At 50.3% G+C, this 15,747-nt stretch overlaps 1 pseudogene; it reads left to right on the top strand.

Moving 5' to 3' along the window:
* Positions 1-9,976: 9,976 nt before the first annotated feature.
* On the top strand, positions 9,977-14,100 carry LOC128070912 (testis-specific Y-encoded protein 1-like; annotated as a pseudogene).
* Positions 14,101-15,747: the final 1,647 nt, after the last annotated feature.

Raw genomic sequence — 15,747 nt, forward strand, 5'->3', positions numbered from 1 at the left:
ATAGAGAGAAAACACATTTCAAGGGAAAATAAGTTTTCTGGTTGAAGAGGCTTTATCTAAAGAGGGTCATAAAATGTTCACAGGCCTCCAAGGCCAGAAGATAACGTACACAGTATTGTTTCTCGGAAAGGTATGCAGAAAAAAAATCGTGGATTTGACAGAGACAAAACAGATGTAATGTTTGGCCTGACTCTGTATGACTTTGCATCTTTCACTTCCCTCTACGTACAACTGAAGGTATAAAAGTCCCTTTGAAAGTAAAATAATGGGCCTTGCTCACTGAAGAAGCTTGGTCATCCCGCATTTTTATTTTTTTCCTCTTTCTTTCTTTCTCTCTCCCTCTCCCTCCCTCTCTTTTTCAGGCTGATCCCTTGGAACACAGAAGCTCCCTCTTGCCTGGCCAAGGAATAACAGCCTCTTTCTCCCCTCTATTTTCTTATCTACAACATTCTTTCCTTATCTCTCTCTAAATCATTCGCCGTTTCTCCTGAGGGTTTGCCTGGATCCTGCCTGTGCTGGACCCCAGCAATCGTGGGATGAATAGCGGCGTACATGTGTCTCTTTCAGTTTTGCTTTCCTTGGGGTGTATGCTTGGGTGATTGCTGGTCATAGGACAGTTCCATTTCCAGGTTTTGAAGAAATCATATGGTTTATTGTGGCTATACCAGTTTTCATTCCTAGCAACAGTGTAAGTTGGTTACCTTTTCACTCCCTCTCCAGGGTTTCTTGCTTGAGACTTTGGGTGATGGTCCTTGGGACCAGTGTGAGATGACATCTCATTGCGGTATTGACTCTTCATCACTCTGATAATGAGTGATGTTGAGCATGTGTCCTGTGTTCGTTAGCCATCAGTATATGTTCTCTAGAGAAATGTCTATTTAGTTCTTTTGCCCACTTTTTGGTCGGGTTGTTTATTTTTCTGGTATTGAGTTGCATGAGCTGCTTGTATATGTGGGAGATTAACTCTTGGGCAGCTGTGTGCTTTGTTGTAATTTGCTCCAGTTCTGAAGGCTGTCTTTTCACCTTGCTTATAGTTTGCTTCACTGTGCAGAAGCTTAGAAATTTAAATTGGTCACTGTTGTTTCCTTCTGTGTTTATTTCCATTACTCTGGGAGGTGGGTCACTGAGGAGAAGATCTTGCTGTGATTTCTGTCAGAGAGTGTTCTGCCTGTGTTTTTCTCTAAGAACATTATAGTTTCCGGTCTTCCACTTAGGTCTTTAATCCATTTTGCATTTGTTTGTGTGTGTGCCATTAGCAAACATTTCATTCTTTTAATGTGGTTGACTGTTTTCCCAGACCCGCTTGTTCAAGAGGTTGTCTTTGCTCCGTTGCATATTGATGCCTCCTCTGTCAAAGACAAGGAGGCTGTGGGTGTGTGGCTTCGTCTCTGGACTCCCTATTTCGTTCCATGGGTCTGTATATCTGTCTTTGGCCCAGGACCTTATACTCTTGATGAGTAGCTTTGTAGTATAGTCTGAAGTCAGGAAGTCTGATTCCTCCGTTTCCATTGTTTCTCAAGAGTGATTTCCTCTTTGGAGGTCTTTTGTGTTTCCACACAGATTGTGAAATTATTTGTTCTAGGTCAGTGAAACACACCGTTGGTGTTTTGATAGGGATTTCACAGTTGAATATGAGAATATCAATGTGAATGAACGTACTGATCGATTGCCTTGAGTTGCACACTCGTGGTCACTATACTGATTCTTCTGATCCAAGAACACGGTACACGTCTTCTTCTATTTGTGTGATCTTTGATGTCTTTCACCATGGTTTTATGGTTTTCTGTACCAGGTCCTTGCTTTCTTCAAGTGACCATATTCCTAAATATTTGATTCTCTTCCCTGGATGGTGAATGAGATACTTTCCTTAAGTTCTCTTTCTTGCTTTTCATTGCTAGTGTATCAGAATGAAAGGGACTCAAGGGATTCCTGAGTATTAATTTTGTCTCCTGCAGCTATACTCTATTCATTGACTAGCTCAAGTAATTTTCTGCTGACATCCTTATTGTTCTCTGTGTAGAGGGTCATGGCATCTTCTAACAGTATTTTTTTTTCTTTTCTTCCAATCTGTATTCCTTTAATTTCCTTTTTCCCTGATTGCTATGTCTAGGGCTAACTTAAAAACTAACTCCAATGTGTTTTTCACCTCAGAAAAGCTTACTGATGAAATTACGAAGCACTGAGAAATCTCAATTCTACCAGATTCCCGCAATAAAATCATGAAGCTCTTCAGGAGTTGGGGGCAAATTTTTAGGTGGCGGGGAAGCAGAATCTGTAAAGTATTTAGAAATCTATATCATCATCCAATTAGTCTGGAATACTTGTAGTCTTTCCTTTGTTTCAGAAGCTTCTAGAGCCCTAAGAGTAATGCAGGGCTTTCTAACTGAAACCAAGAAACTCAACAAGAGCTCATCAAACTCTAACAGTGCACGTTAGAAAAATTGCGTTACTGTGCCGCTAAAAGTTGTGAGCTTTATAGCCAAATTAAAGAATGGCAAAGGCACCTTCAAGATGATTGTGCTGAAGATCCTGCTAAAACAGGTGAGGCCACAGGGCAAGGGAACAGGGGAGGCGTGGGAGACCCCTGAATGAAGTGTGGTCCGAGGCAGAGGCAGGCTCCAAAGGCACAGCTGAGAAGAGTCCCTTAGGGCCACAGCTGTAAGTGTCACAGCCATGACTTTGGGTGTCTCCCTCAGGCCTGCATCTGAGGAGGATCAGCACCTGAGGCCTCTAGGTCAGGAATGACGAGAGACAGTACACCAGAGCAGCCACCAGAGACAGTTATTGTTGTAAATGTGGATGATCCCGGGAAAGAGCTGAGAGAGCGGGAGTCCAAGACCCATGCCCGTCAGTCAGAGCCCCTGGAGTTGCTGTCACTAGTGCAATGCAAAGGCACGAGGTGGTCCACAAGCAAAGAGGAGCTGGAAGGGGCTGCTATTCTCATCTGCTCTGAGTGCCAGACGGATTCAGACACACGCCTGCCATCTGCTGTGAAGACAGGGAGCAGGTCAGAGACCGAGGGCCTTCTTGCTGAAGACACACACACACATACACACACACACACACTCACACATACACATGCACACCACCCCCTTGCCTGAAGACACAGTGTGCAACAGGGACTGCAAATCCTGACACGATAAGCAGTGACATTACACTACCCAGCACACACAAGTCAGGAGGAGGAGCGTAGCAGTCAGAAACAACCCCTGCTTGGGGGATGCAGACCACCTCAGATGCAGAACACCACAAGGAACCCAGAGCCAGGAGTGGGTCTGATGGCACGGCAGGGCCTGAGGATATGAGTGGTGGCTGGGCAAGTGGAAGTACCCAGCATCCTTGGAAATTCCTATTCCAGTGTGCTTCTTCCACTCAAGACTAGGGCTGTTGCTATTGGCTCTTCTGGCCCAGCATGTGGCCTGCATGGCTCCTTGACCTCAAGCAGATTATGAACCACGCTCACGTTTCTGTCATGATCAGCGACCAAGATAAAGACTTTCTTAACTACAAGATTGACTTGAAGGTCAGTGAGGGAGAATGAGGGCATGCGTGTACGGGACTTGGTGGGGAGTTGGGGGGATCATGTTATCTATGTTCATGTGATGTGAGAATGTGCAGAGGTTTTGTGGAAACTGTTAATGCCTGCCTGGGAGGCAAGCTGAGGCACCTAGAAGCTTGTACCTTTACCCTCATCCCTGTCCTAGAAGGTGCAGGTGCAGAGCCATCCAAGGTCCAACAGCAAGGTGATCATTTCCTTTGGGGACAACGCCTACTTCTGGAACATGGTGATCATTAAGGAGTATTACCTTGACATCACTGGTAAGACATGGCTTCATGGAGGTGTAGGTGTGTTAGGGGATGGATGATCCACCTGCGGAATCCACCCCTGTGTTCCCTGTCTTTCTGCAGGGTATAGGGCGCGTTATTCCACGCCACTCCACTGGTTCTTGGACTTTGAATGAGGAGCACCCAGCTGCAGGCTGTATATCAGGAGTCTTAAATTTCTCAACTGGTTGTCAGGCCACAACTGCCCAGGATCGAACAGGATTGCTGAGGTGGAGTTGCTTTGGGCCTGCATACAGTTGATGACTGATGTTGGAGTTCTTGGATGCTCACGAGAGTGTTTGGGCCTGGTCAGCCCTGGGCTGACCTTGCTTGTGTTGCCAGCAGATCATTGGTCAAGACATGTGGGACAATCCTGTGACGTATTACCCGAGGAAGGAAAGTTCTGCTCCGAGCGGTAACTGACAGAGACACATGCGGGGAGGGTGTCTGGAGGCGGGCCCTGAAGGGACAGCCGTGTCGTGGCCAGGACACTGTCCTTTTCCAAATGGGGATGCTCAGGCTCATGCAAGCTGGCTGCAGAGCCAGGCTTTGGGTCCTGCATGTAGCACATGACCTGCTGAGACTGGGGGCTTTGGAACTCGGTGTGTCCAAGTGAAGCAAGTCTTCCTCAGTGCGGTAGTCCAGGTGATACTACTAGAAACAGGATGAATTAAGTATCTTTGTCAGAATCTTCTTTCCATGTGTCAAGCCATCCCCCAGCCTCCTGTTAGTCAATGAGTTTAAGAATGCCTGTGCCTTACACTCCCACCCCTTACCCTGGGAAAGCCTATCATTGAAAGGGCGTCCTGTCCGGTGTCCCAGGGCACCTGTGTGCTGACCTTGGGATCTTCTGTGAATTTACACATCCACCAATCGGCGTCTCTCCACAGCCACACATGCTGCGCTGGAAGCTGCTTCAGGCTGCCTTCGGAAAATACGGAAGTGCTCAGGGAGGAGGTGGACAGGGAGCTCCAAGGGCAGGACGTGGTGCCTACTGACGCCATCTCCAACAGTGCTGGACATGGTGCCTTCAGCTCCTGAAACACCTGTGTTCCCTGTACACGTTTGTGTCTCTGTATCAAGCCTGTAATTGTATACACGTGTATGCTTGTGTTGCCTGTGTTTATGTGTGTATGTGTGTATGAGTGTGTGTGTGTGTGTGTCTGGTCCAGGGAAAAAGCAGAGATGAAGGCAACAAGAGAGGAGATGCCAAGCAACCAGAAGAGGAGACACAAGGCATCACAAGTCTGAGGGTGGTTGCTCACTGTATCTCCGCAGTGACCCTGTCCAGGATGGGAATGAGGAAAGGATGGCCAGTAGTAACACAGGAACTTGGCTCCAGACATCTGGAATTAGAGGAAATACAGAAACACGCTCACCATTTCTCCCGTGTTGTAGTATGTGTTTGGACCAGGAAGAGCGGGTGCATGGTCTCTGGATTCACCCAGGGCAAATCAAGTGGTGTGGGGATTTCAAACCACCGCCTGTGGAGCCCACAGTCTGTGCGGACATGAGCCGGCATGCGGAAATGGTGGATGCGGATACAGAGGACCTGGGATGGTTGAGGAGGCTAAGGTCTTGCTGAGAAGGAAGAGACCTGAAGGAGAAAGAGACACAGATTGCCTGCTGCACTGGAGACTTGTTCCACACACATAAAAAGGAGACCCGGGAAAGTCCTGGACCAGGGCTGCCCAGGATCAGCCCATCAGCCAGCACGCTCTCTCCATGAGGGTGGCACACACTGGCACGATGCGACAGAAAATGCAAGACATGCTAATAAGGTAGGTTGTCCGTGCAAAACCACAGGCATCCTAAGAGAGACAAGGTGTGAGCGTGGCATGCCTCCAGGCACTTCCAGTCTCCTGGTAGTGCAGAAAGGCGAAGAAAGTGCAGGTGTTGGTGTACGCGTGTGTTCCTCTGCCGGGGTGTGCCTATGAGGGAGGGAACAGGGAGGAAGCAAGGATGGTGGGCTCATTGCATGTCCCAAGGGACCTCAGGAGAGCGGGAGACAGGGAAGCCCCTGGGGGCAGTTCAGGGCCTGCTGGTTTTCAGGGTCTAGGGAAAGTCCTGCCCAAGATACCCCATGGCTCATGCTGGAAGCCCTGACGTAAATTCCTTCTGTCATCTGGGCCTTGCCTGTGGCTTTTGGGGCCTGAGGGGCAAAGGTGTGTGTCTGCACCTGAGAGAGGATTCTAGCAGTCTTGCTGGAGCAGGCTGTCTGGTGTTTTCAGAGGGGATTTGCACCATCGGAAACTCAGAGGGAAGCTGCGTCCTGGCTGACCGTCTTCGATATCCCTGTGCCCAACCGAGGACTGGCTTCCTAGGCACATGGGCTCTGTAGGTAAGCAGGGATGCCTGACTGTAAGGAGTCCTACCTGGGCCTAATGAGACCAACTGAAAGAGAGTATTCACATTTAGCAAATCAGTGAGGGTGGGTGGAATCAAGCCCTCTTGTTGTTTTTGAGATAGAAAAACTGCTATCTGCCCAAGGGAGGCTTGATCTGTGGGCCCAGTAAGGGCAGGTTTCCCAGGTCATCATCTGTTGGGGGATTCCGTGGGTCAGGGTAGTCATAAACACAAGGGACTACGTGTGGAAATGCCACCTTATCTTTATGGCCTCAGGTTGCACGCCTTGTATCAGAAGTGGCCCTTTATCTATGTGCTCCTTCCTCAATACATGGTTATGTATTTATATTTTTAAAAGCTTTATAACTTTGTTATCAATATACATATGGAAAAATACATAAGTCAGGAGTGTACAGTTCCATGGATACTCACCAACTAAACACATCCACGTAATTAGCATCCAAATCAAGAAACAGAACATCACCGGCAACCCTGAAAACTCTCTTGTGTCTCTCCCAATCACCGCACTCCAAAGATAACTAGGATATCTGACTTTCAACGCATAGATTAGTTTGGTCTCTTTTGGACCTTTACATGAACGGAATCATACAGTATGCATCCCTGTGTCTAGCTTACATTACTTACCATTATACTTAATGAGACGTATCTATGTTTTCCCTGCAGCAATAGCTTGTTCGCTCTTGGCCTACAGTTCAAGATCTTTCTTAAATCTACATCTTGGCAAACTCATCTTTAAGAAGTAGATTGGCGATGCCCAGCTGGAGTTCTTATCATGTTCAATTTTCAGTTGACTTTCCATGTTTCAGTGAAGACAGTCTCTGCCTCTTTTTTTGGAACACTATTTCACAAGTCCTGACGTAGAAAATGTTCCTGAGAGTCTGAATTTTCCTTCCCAAGGATCCTTTTTATATTATCTAAATACTCTCCCTGGGACCATTATATTTTTCCAATGATAGAAGACTATTATCGTTCCCTCTTAGTCATCTTTTTGGCAGTAGTGCCTTTCTCCTTGCTTTCGCAGAACAACGTCTAAATGTCTTTCTACCTTCTGCCATCATTTTGAAGTTTAGGGTCCAAACCCATCAGCGAAATTCCAAGGACCATGTCCAGCCAATGGACACACACTGGGTTGTAAACAATCTTCATCTAAGGGAAGAATTTGGTTTTTTCTTTTTAATTCTTATATTTTTTATTTATTTTACTTTACAATATTTGTATTGGTTTTGCCAAACATACACACGGATCCTCACAGCACTGGATCACACACAGGCCCATCACAGGGGGGCCCTTGGAGGCTCGGACATCTCTTTGGCCTCTTCCTGCTAAAGGGAGATAGCACTTGGAAGCACAGGTAGACAGGTGCACATCGAAAGCTACACAGATAGAAAGAACAGGGGGCCTCACTCAGAATGTTGTGGGCCCTAAGGGGTGGTAGGCTAGCAAAAGGGACACGGATTTGACCAGGAATGACCTAGATAGGTGCACACCAAGAAGACAGTTCTCCAAGTCAGCTGAGCCCAGACGTCCTTGTTTTCTGGTGCCCTGAAGGATTGCACAGACAATGGATCAGAATAGCCTGACTGGTACTGGGAAGCTGTCCAAGGTGATGGGAGAATGCAGAACGCAGGTGCCTGTCACTCAGCTGTCCAGGGCGAGCGTTTCCAACCTGCCCAATTCTCTGCAGATCGGTCCCTGTCAGGAGAAAAATGCCAAAATTTTGTAGCCTTTGAGGCTAAATCACAGAGTTAGAAGTGCAACCTGACATGATCGATGAGCATGTGAAAGAAAATAACCAGGACAGAGAAACTCGGGTGGTTACCAAAACTCATGTTCCTGGAGAAGAAAGCTTGTACTTCTGCATATCTGCAAGTTTCCTGTCAGGGATATTAGTGTGTACACACGCATGTGTGTGCATGTGTGCGCACAAAATTGCCTGACAGTACGCTTGTGAATATGAAGTGTCGGAACTGACCCAGCCAGGTGATGGAAGTTGGATAGCGAAAACATGAAAGCCATAGGGAAAGGTACATACTCAGGCCATGAGAAGCACTGGAGCCAGGGTACCAATGCCTGTTATCTCACTGAGTGAGCAGTTTCTAAGTGGAATCACAGTGGTGCACCCAGGAAGCCTGGCAGAAAGGAGAGGCAGGAAGAAATTGACTGGGGGCCACCAGGGAGAGTGCAGAGGAGCCAAGACACAGAACAGGCTGCAATGCCAGACACAGAAGCCACAGCGGGTGACCCCACAGCCCTTTGGACATGCAGCTACAAAGGCCTTTCCATCCTTCTCAAACACTGGGAATTCTTTCCCTGACCGTACCGTGAGCATGAGCAACACTTGCCGTTTATGTGAGGTTTCAGAAATGGACCAGCACCGCAGCATAGGCACTTGCTACCTGCATAGTCTTCCAGTCTGAAACATCACTCTTTGTACTCTTTGCAGAAAGCATATATAGGGGGTCAGGACTATACGATGGATGGCTTAGATTGTTCCTGTTGCTGCCCCCAGCCCCACAGGATTGGGTAACTGGGCAGGCTGGTACGTGTTCTCAGATGGAGAACAGAACCACCTGAAAGGGCCTCGATAGGGTAAATGGGCAGACGTACATGTCTCCCGCACCAGTGAGTCACGGAACTTAACAGGGAGTTGTCCTTAGCGACTCACTGGCAGGAATTTGAACAAGGTTCAGGGCGCTTCCTCATGCCAGCAGAGCATGCCCCATTTCTCCCTCTGTGAAAAGTGTGGCCAAGCCACCTCAGGCCTGTGCAGGTTCATGTCTGTCCAGTGAGGGAGGGAGGGTTACCCGACCCCTTCTGCGGTTCAGCAGGGACTGCCCACTGTTGGCTTTCAAGATGGAGAAAGCACTCTCGAAACCTGTGGAAAAAATAACTGATCTCCCGTCGGTGCAACTCACTCAGGAGGAGAAGGGCTTGCCTTCACTCCAAGGATAAGCTTCTCCTATAAGCGCTGGTGTCCATAGAGTGGCAAATGGCAACAGCACCACTTAAAGAGAAGGAGACACACAGACACCAGCCCTGGAACACACAAGGAAGGATTGCTCCAAACAGTGCTATGCCAAAGCAGAGACAAAGAGACAAAGAGAGAGCTCTATACCCTAGGGTCCTGGTGTCCCTGAACAATGGAGATCAACGTGGCAAACGGTGGGGTTTCTCCCTACTCCCCTAGCATCCGGCCAGCAACAGTCTGTCTGTCCCATGGAGAAAAGTATCCAGCCACTTGGCACCCCTGTGTATCCTCTGGATACTCAGGGAGAGCTCCCAGATATTGAAGGTCCTGTGGGACACAGGAGTGTGCTGTTTGGATTGTGGATCAGGAAACCGTGGCTGGAATTTCCAGAACCAGATCAATGACAGTGCCTGAGGTAGCGGCAGATGCAAAACCTGCTAGCTCTCTGGATCAGAGTCTGGCCACGTAGTGGAGCTGGATCCCAGGAACCACGGAAGATGCCATCCGGTCTAGGGGCGTGTCCATCGTGTGCTGTCCACCACCCTCTCGGCCACTGATCTAGATTTGGGTCAGCTGCCTGTGCGTGGCTCACAGCCTAGGGCCCCGCCTGTATGGCTGATGTCCCAGGGCCCGTTCACCCTGTCCTGGGCTGCCACCGTCCGTTTCTATAGTTCAGACCAACCCTCCCACCCCCCCCACACGCGAGCCATAGCCTCTGAACCATGCCCCACACTCCCCACAGCAAAAACGCTAGTGGGCCCCACAGGATTACTGCACCCTGGGCCGCCATTGCTCACCACTTGCTGTGGTGCTATTATGTCCTGTCCCTTAGCGTCTGACCCAGGCTGGGGTCATGGCCAGAGCCAAGAGGAGCGTGAGAGGAATGCGGGAGCGTCCTGGGACCCCAGACCTCCTTAGCTGTGAGCTCCTTAGGTGCTCAGGGGGATGGGGCCCCGTGGCCTGTCCTGGTGATGCTGCGCATGGCTGGGACGTTGCAGCCACCAGTGGCCACGCCAGGCAAAGATGCCACCCTCTTCAGAGTGGAGGCAGGAGAGGACGGCGAGGCCCAGGTGGACGGAGTCGTGGCAGGGATCAGACGGGGTTTCTAGCTGCTTCCAGAGGACATCACTGAGGATGTGGAGGTTGTGCCGCATGAGTAACAGCGACAGGGGTCCTCCCTGGAGCTGGAGGAGAAGACGGTGGAGGAGCAGTGCCAGGAAAGGCCTGGAGGCCCGAGTGAGCTCCCGGCACTAGATGTGATGCAGGCACTGGCGACCCTGCAAGTGGAACTGAGCTCTGAGCCTGAGAAAACCTACAGGGCCTACGTTTGGTTCATGTGCAAGAGCCATGAGAGGAGGAAGCGGGACTTGGCTCAGAAGAGTGCCATCATCCAGGGCATCCCTGGCTTCTGGGCCAACGTGGTATCCTTCCTGCTACTCCTTGTGGTCCGCTGCTCAGGAGGAGGGGGAGGTGCAGAGGCAGGAGCAGGAGGAGGGGTGGAGGCGAGGGGGCAGGATGGTGGACCCTGAAGGAAGTGTGGTACTGGGCAATTGGCAGGCTCCAAAGGCACAGCTGAGTAGAGTCCGGGCAGGGCCACACCTGTAAGTGTCGCAGCCGTGACCCTGTGTGTCTACTTCAGGCCTGCATCTGAGGATGAACAGCCTCTAAGTCAGAAATGACCAGAGACAGTACACCAGAGCCGCCTTAGCTGACAGTTATTGTTGTCAAGGTGAATGATTCCTTAAATAACTGAGATATGGGAGTCACACACACACACGCACACACACACACACACACACACACACACACACACACACACAAACCCACAGAACATATGTAGACATACACTAGCCAACCCCAACCCCTTTGCTTTCAGACATGGTTTGTCACAACGATTGTTAGTCCTACCATGTAGGCAGTGACATGCCACTACCCAGCATACACAGGTCTGGGAAATAATAGCTATCAGAAACAGCCCCTGCCTGGGGAATGCAGACCACCTCAGATACAGAACACCACCAGGAACACAGAGCCATGAGCTTGTCTGATGGTATGGCAGGGCCTGAGCTCATCAGTAGTGGCTGGGTAAGCAGAAGTGCCCAGCATCCTTGAAGATGCCTCTTCCCGTGTCCTTCTTCCACCCCAGACTAGGGCTGATGCGCCTGGCTCTTCTGGGCCCAGCATGTGGCATAAATGGCTCCTTGACCTCAAGCAGATTATGAACCACCCTCAAGTTCCTGTCATGATCAGCGACCAAGATAAAGACTTTCTCAGCTACATGATCGACTTGAATGTCAGTGAGGGAGACTGAGGACAGGTGGGCATGGGACTTGGTGGGGTGTGGGAGGATCATGTTATCCATGTCCTACACTGTGAGAGTTTGGAGAGGCTTCGTGGAAGCTGTTAATGCCTGCCTGGGAGGCAAGCTGAGGACCCTAGAAGCTTGCACCTTTTCCCTCCTCCCTGTCCTAGCAGGTACAGGTGCGAGCCGTCCACAGTCATGCAGCAAGCTGATCTTTTCCTTTCGAGACCACCCCTATTTCTTGAAAAGAGTGATCATAAAGGAGTATTACCTTGACATCACTGGTAACACGTGAGTCCGGGAATGATGATTGTGGGTGTGCAGGGGTGTGGATGATCCACCTCTGGGATCCACACCCATCTCCCCTCTCTTCCTGCAGGGTATAGGGGACATCGTTCCACTCCAGTCCGTTGGTTCTGGGACTTTGAACAGGGAGCACCAGCTGCAGGCTGGACACCAGGAGCCTTAACTTTCTCAACTGGTTGTCAGGCCACAACTGCCCAGAATCAAACAGGATTGCTGAGGTGGTATTGTTTTGGTCCTGCATACAGTTGATGATTGTTGTTGGAGTTCTTGGCTGCTCGTGTGAGGGTTCAGATCCTGGTCAGCCCAGGGATAAGCTTGCTCAGCAGCAAAGTGTTGCCAGCAGATTATCAGCGAAGATCAGTGGGATGATCTCCTGAAGGACTACCCCAGGAGAGAAGATTTTTCCATGACAGAAACATGTGTGGTGAAGGGGTCTGGAGGTGGGCCATGAAGGGACAGCCTTGTGCTAGCCGGGACACTGTCCTTTCCCAAATGGGCTTGCTCAGTCTCATGCACGCTGGCTGCGGAGTCTGAATTTGGGCCACGCATGTAGCAAGTGGCCTGCTGAGACTGGGGGCTTGGGGATTCAGTGTGTCTGTGAGTGAAGCAAGTCCCCTCAAATCAGTTGTGGTTGCAGAGTTGAGAGTGCTAGGTGATACTATTAGAGGCAGGGTGAATTAAGTTCCTTTGTCAGAATCATCCTTCCATGGGTCCTTCCATCTCCTGGCCTCCTGTTGCTCACTGAGTTTGAGATTGCCTGTGCCTTACACTCCCGCCCCTTACCCTGGGAAGGCCTAAAATTGCAAGGGCGTCCTCTCCGGGGTCCCAGTGCACCTGTGTGCTGACTTTGGGATCTTCTGTGAAATTCCACATCCACCACTTGGTGGCTCAGCACCACCACACATGCTGCGCTGGAAGCGGCTTCAGGCTGCCTTGGGAAAATACGGAAGAATTCGTGGAGAAGGTGAACAGGGAGCCCCAAGGGCAGGACATGGTGCCTACTGTCGCCATCTCCGTCATTGCTGGCCTCGGTCGCCTTCACCTCCTGAAACACCTATGTTCGTTATTTGCATTTGTGTCCCCGTGCTGAGCGTGTGTGTGTATACACACGTGCTTATTTGTGCTGCCTGTGTGTGTGTGTGTGTGTGTCCGGCCCAGGGCAGAGGCAGAGATGAAGGCGGCAGGAGAGGAGGTGCTGAGCAACCAGAAGAGGAATCATGAGGCGACCAGGCTGAAGGTGGTCAGTCGCCGTATCTCTGCATTGACCCTGCCCAGGATGGGAACGAGGAAAGGATGGCCAGTGATAACTCCAGACTGTGGCTCCAGATATCTGCAATTAGACCAGATACAAAACATGCTCATCAGTTCTACCGTGTTGTTGTGTGTTTGGATCAGGAAAAGGGTTTCACGGTCTAAGGATTCACACAGAGCAAATCACGTGGGGTGGGGCTTTGAAACCACTGCCTGTGGAGCCCTCAGTGTGTGGGGCCACGGGCTGGCCTCTGGAAATGATGGACGTGCCTATGGCAAGACCCGGGATGGTGAGGCTAAGGTCCTGCCGAGATGGGCAGAGAGCTGAAGGAGAAAGAGTCACAGATTGCCTGCTGCACTGGAGACTTGTTCCACACACATGTGACAAGGAGAACTGGGAAGGTCCTGGGCCAGTGCTGCCCCAGATCAGCCCAGCAGCCAGCACACGCCCACCCTGAGGGTGGCACACACTGGCACGGTATGACACAAAACATGAGATGTGCTAAAGTATGCTGTATCTGCAAAACCACAGGCATCCTAGGAGAGACATGCTGTCAGCGTGGCATGCCTCCAGGCACTTCCAGCCTGCCTCCCTGGCAGTGCCCAAAGGCGAGGAAAGCGCAAGTGGGCTTACCTGTGTGACCCTATGCCGGGATATGCCTGTGAGGGAGGGAACAGAGAAAAGACAAGGGCGGTGGGTAAACTGCATGTCCCAAGGGACCCCAGGAGAGGGAGACAGAGAAGCCCCTGGCACAGTTCAGGGCCTGCTGGTTTTCAGGGTCCAGACTCTAGGCAGTAGCGGTCCTGCCAAAGATACCCCATGGTCCATGCTGAAAGTTCTGACATGAATTCCTTCTTTTCTTTGGGGTCTTGCCCCTGGCTTTGGGGGCCTGAAGGGCAAAGGTGCACGTCTGCACCTGAAGGAGGATTCTGGTAGTCTTGCTCAAGCAGAGCCTCTGATTGTGTTGTAGGGGATCTGCACCCAGGTGACACTCAGAGGGATGCTGCCTTCCAGGTGACCGTCTTGGATGTCCCTGGGCCCAACCGGGCACTGGCTGCCTTGGCAACAGGTGCTGTGTAGGGAAGCAGGGATGCATGACTGTAGGGAGTCCGACCTGGGCCTAATGAGAGCAACTGAAAGAGAGCCTTGGCATTTAGCAAATCACTGAGGCATGGGTGGTTCAAGCCCTCTTGGTCCATTTCAGATAGTAACACTGCTTTCTGTCCAACGGAGGCATTAGCTCTGGGCCCAGAAACTGCAGGTTTCCCAGGGCATCATCCGTTGGGGGACTCCATGTGCATGGGTAGTGTTAAACACAAAGGAAGATGTGTAGGGATGCCACCTTACTTTTATGGCCTCCAGTTCCATTCTTGGTATTGGAAGAGACCCTGTATCCATGTGCACCTTCTTCACAACCTTGCATCAGACCCAGGCCTGTCACAGTCTCTGGGGGCTTTTGGAGGCTCAGGCGTTTCTGGCCTTTTCCTGCTACGTGGAGATAGCACGTGGGGGCACAGGCAGATGGTGCACACAGAACGCTACACAGATAGGAAGAACAGGGGGCCTCATTCAGAATGCTGGGGGCTGTAACGGGTGGTAGGCTAGCAAGAGGGGCACAACATTGACAAGGAATGACCTAGATAGGGGCACACCGAGAAAGCAGTTCTTCAAGTCAGCTGAGCTCAGAGGTCCTTGCTTTCTGGTCCCCTGAAGGAATGCACAGGCAATGGGTCAGGCCAACGTGACTGGTACTGTGAAGCTGTCCAAGGTGATGGGAGAATGCAGAAGGCAGGCACATGTTATACAGCTGTTCATGCCAAGAACTTCCAACCCTGCCCGCTGCTCTGCAGGCCAGTCCCTGTCAATAGCAAATGCCAAGGTTTTGGAACCTTTGAGGATAAGGCACAGAGGTAGAAGTGTAACATGACATGATCGATGAGCAAGTGAGAAAACAAGGACAAAGAAATGTGGGTGCTTACCAAAATTCACGTTCCTGAAAAAGAAAGCTTGTACTTCGGCATATGGACAGGTTTCCTCTCAGCGATGTTACTGTGTACACACATAGGTTTGTGCACATGTGCGCAGAAATTTGAGTGCTTACCAAAATTCATGTTCCTGGAAAAGAAAACTGTACTTCTGCATATGGACAGGTTTCCTCTCAGTGATGTTACTGTGTTCACCCATACATTTGTGCACATCTGCGTGCGGACATTTGAGTGCTTGCCAAAATTCATGTTCCTGGAGAAGAAAACTTGTACTTCTGCATATGGACAAGTTTCCTCTCAGGGATGTTACTGTGTACACGTGTATGTTTGTGCACATGTGTGCGTAGAAATTTGAGTGCTTATCAAAATTCATGTTCCTGGAAAAGAAAGCTTGTACTTCTGCATATGGACAAGTTTCCTCTCAGCGATGTTACTGTGTACACATGTATGTTTCTGCACATTTGCAGGCAGAAATCCCTGACAGTTCGCTTGAGAGTATGAGCTATTGCAACTGACCTAGCCAGGTGATAGAAGTTGGACAGCAAAAACATGAAGTTCTTAGGGAAAGGTACATAGTCTCTGGCCAGCAGAAGCACTGAAGCCAGGGAATCGCTCCCCGTTATCTCACTGAGCAAACACGCTCTAAGTGGAATCACAGTCGTGCAGCTAGAATGCCTGGCAGAAAGGAGAGGCAGGAGGAAAGAGCCTGGGGAGTGTGAAGAGGAAAGTCCACTACACCTGC

The sequence above is a fragment of the Budorcas taxicolor genome, chromosome Y (genome assembly GCF_023091745.1).
Source record: "Budorcas taxicolor isolate Tak-1 chromosome Y, Takin1.1, whole genome shotgun sequence".
Lineage (NCBI taxonomy): Eukaryota > Metazoa > Chordata > Mammalia > Artiodactyla > Bovidae > Budorcas > Budorcas taxicolor.